At 43.1% G+C, this 3,892-nt stretch overlaps 1 pseudogene; it reads left to right on the plus strand.

Moving 5' to 3' along the window:
* Nucleotides 1-1,094: 1,094 nt before the first annotated feature.
* LOC126261530 (5S ribosomal RNA) lies at nt 1,095-1,213 on the plus strand (annotated as a pseudogene).
* The last annotated feature ends 2,679 nt before the right edge of the window (nt 1,214-3,892 follow it).

Raw genomic sequence — 3,892 nt, forward strand, 5'->3', positions numbered from 1 at the left:
AATAAACAAAAATTGTATGACAGTTTTATGACAGTGAACTACCAAATACCGTCTCTCCAAAGTAAACCTTCACCTGTCACCAAAGATTATACAAACATACTCTTTGATTAGAAAACGGCATCTAGCAGGCACTGAAGTGTTTCCAACTCGACATAAACATGTACTTAATTGTACCACCAGCCAAGAGTGGGGGAAATACATGTACATGAAGAATAACAAGGACTGAAAGAAGGGGTACACAAAAGTACCATCAGATAACAAGGGTTAAATTCAGAATAGGCGAATCTCAACCGAAACATGGAAACTCGTAACGCGCGGAAGGCATGTACCTTGTGGGGTGTTGTTGAAGGCTGTGCTCGGAGTTTTCCAGAGGAATCCTTGCGGGCGGCCTCGCGCTTGCAGCACGCGGCGACAGCGGTAATTAATGGGGGCGTCGCCGGCAGATCGATGTCCCAGCCGCCCCATGGCGTGGCGTGGCGCTGCGCGGCGCGGCGCGGCGCTGGCTAATGCAATTAGGCCGCGGGAGCGCGGGTCCAGCGTGCAGGCAGTCTGTCACGACGCCCTAACTCCTCCACTCCGCGCGCTTGCGTTTCGTAGCCGTTGATATTCTTCCGCCCACTTTTGCTGGTGCTATCTTTATATCGTCAAGCTATTTAATTACACGCACCAGGTGATGCTGTTTGGCGACATTCAGCTTTCACCTTCGTCTCCGCTATCGTTATGAAAGTATTTGTTTTTGTGACTTTTCCTGTAATACAACGAAGATCTTCACGAGCGGATGTCATTGCTCCTAATGAGTCTTCCGCGGTCGAAGAAACTTGTCGGTTATGCGCCGGACTTTTTCGGAGGTGCTGAGTCTTCCCGACTGACGAGTTGGACGTCGGAGAGCGACATAAATACTGTGTGAACTGGGCGTGGTCTAGTCTGTACGTAATCAGCAGAGATAATCTTCGTCAGAGATAAAACTTAACTATCGATTATCACTTGTCAAGGATAAAAACAAATCTATCGATACTCCAGAGCCACTGTCCATATATCATTGAGTTTCATGGCTTCTTCTTTTTTGTTAAAATCATCACTATGTTTATACATTTGCCATCGACCTTGCCACAGTGGTAACACCGGTTCCCGTCAGATCACCGACGTTAACCGCTGTCAAGCTTAGCTAGTACTTGGGTGGGTGACCGTCCGAGTTTGCTGAGCGTTGTTGGCCAGGGGGGTGTACTGAACCCTTGTCAGGCCAACGGAAGAGCTACTCGATTGTGAAGTAGCGACTACGGCCACGAAAACCACAACAGTAGGGGGACCGCTGTGCTGACCACATGCCCCTCGATATCATAATCCAGTGACGCCTATCGGCTGAGTATGACGCGACGGTCGGTCGATCGGTCGATCCGTTGAGCTTTCCAAGACCCCTTCGGACGAAGAGGAGTATTACTCATTTCGATGGCTTCTCTGTATAACAACGATAAAACACAGAATGGAAGAATACTATTTCTCTTCCTTTTAAAAAAAAAAGCACCTGATTACATCGGCAAGACTTCACAAAAACATGACATGAGGCCGATTTTTAGACCAACTAAGAAAATATGTGAAGCACTCTGATATGCAAATGACAAACGCCCTTCTCTGCCAGCAAGTGGAGTATATAAGAATCCGCATACTTGTGAAAAGTTCTACACTGGAACTCCCAAGATAAATATAAGACTGAAAGAACATAAAAGTCTTTGCCGACTACGAGAAACTGAAAAATCAGCTGTAGCAGAGCGTGCTTTTCAGTTAAGAAGTGAAGTTTTCCGAAGCCAAAATTTTATCTACTGTGACAAACTATTATCCACGACTATATAGTGGAGCCATCGAAATATATAAACATACTAATAATTTTAACAGAAAAGGAGCAGCCATAAAATTCAATAATATACGGACAGTGACTCTGTAGAATCGATAGATAAGTTTTTATCCTTGACAGGCGACAATCGATAGTCAGGTTTTATCTCTTACAAAGATTATCTCTGCTGATCAAATGTAAACTCAAGCACGCCCACTTTACATAGTATTTATGTCGCTCTCCGACACCCGACTCGTCTGTCGCCAAGAGTTGCATCTCCGAAGACGTCCACCGCAGATCTAGACAAAACGTCAGGAATAGAACTTAGACTATAGCCATACAGCCCGGAAGACTCATCAGCAACTACTTTTTCTGTAACTTGAGAGTAAACTGTTACAGTTAGTCAAAATGTATTCATTTCTGCGTCTGGCGTGTTGTTGTAATCTCTAGTCTGAGGACTGGTTTAATGTAGCCGGCCGGTAGGCGAGACGTAGGACAGGTTTGCGCGACCTTGTTGCAATGATGACAGACGCCTCGCCCAACCGACTCACCATGCTTTTCTTCATCACAGGTCTCCGTACACATTCTGCGAGCGCCTATGAATATCTGCGATGCTCCGATTTCCAGCGAAAGAAAATTAATTAATTAAAAAATACAACAAATTGCGCAATTTTTCAACCGAAATTGTCCAAGGAAAAAATTTGTTGCTTTATTTATTGAACGCCCCTCGTATCTACTAAGATATAAGTCGTAGGACCTCGCATGTCTCTGCATTTTCCAGAGCTCAGACATATTCCCCGAAGTCGGCTTCAGCTATTTTTTTTTCTTTCTTCTGTGAATAATTCGTGTCAGTATTTTGCAACAATGATTTATTAAAATGATAGTTGTATACAATTCACAGCTGTCAGCATTTGCCTCGTTTCGAATAGGATGTTAAAATGGCAATGGTTGAGAGAAAAAGGAAAATCCTCAGTTTGTTTCGTGGTTGAAGCTGTTTAGTTTTTTAAATTCTTCCAAAGGTTGTTTATTTTCAGCATTGCATTATCACGCGTTGCGTCAGGTTCCATAAGTATCATGTTTTCTATTAAAACACGATAGGAACGTGAAGCATATTCTATATTTCAAAATTAGGAGGATTTCAATAGCATTCAGTAACAGCTAAGCGTGCATCGGTTTTAGTGAAGGTCTTGATGCTAGCAGAATGGGGCGCAGGCGGTTAGTGATAACAAGACTGTGGACTTGGAAGGTCGCGATTTCTTCCTGTTTCATTCGTGTATGGGTATAACACCAATATTAGTAAAATGATAATGGAATGTAGTCAAATTAAGCCGGGTGATGCTGAGGGAATTAGATTAGGAAATGAGACACTTAAAGTAGTAAAGGAGTTTTGCTATTTAGGGAGTAAAATAACTTATGATGGTCGAAGTAGAGAGGATATAAAATGTAGACTGGCAATGGCAAGGAAAGCGTTTCTCAAGAAGAGAAATTTGTTAACATCGAGTATAGATTTAGGTGTCAGGAAGTCGTTTCTGAAAGTATTTGTATGGAGTGTAGCCATGTATGGAAGTGAGACATGGACGATAACTAGTTTGGACAAGAAGAGAATAGAAGCTTTCGAAATGTGGTGCTACAGAAGAATGCTGAAGATAAGGTGGGTAGATCACGTAACTAATGAGGAGGTATTGAATAGGATTGGGGAGAAGAGAAGTTTGTGGCACAACTTGACTAGAAGAAGGGATCGGTTGGTAGGACATGTTTTGAGGCATCAAGGGATCACAAATTTAGCATTGGAGGGCAGCGTGGAGGGTAAAAATCGTAGAGGGAGACCAAGAGATGAATACACTAAGCAGATTCAGAAGGATGTTGGTTGCAGTAGGTACTGGGAGATGAAGAAGCTTGCACAGGATAGAGTAGCATGGAGAGCTGCATCAAACCAGTCTCAGGACTGAAGACCACAACAACAACAACAACATTAGTATAATCTGTACTTACCTCATATAACTTCTTTGTGCGCTTTTACTTAATGTGATATCTACATAACCATGCTCTTCGACGTAACGTCTA

Source organism: Schistocerca nitens, chromosome 5 (assembly GCF_023898315.1).
Source record: "Schistocerca nitens isolate TAMUIC-IGC-003100 chromosome 5, iqSchNite1.1, whole genome shotgun sequence".
Taxonomy (NCBI): Eukaryota; Metazoa; Arthropoda; class Insecta; order Orthoptera; family Acrididae; genus Schistocerca; species Schistocerca nitens.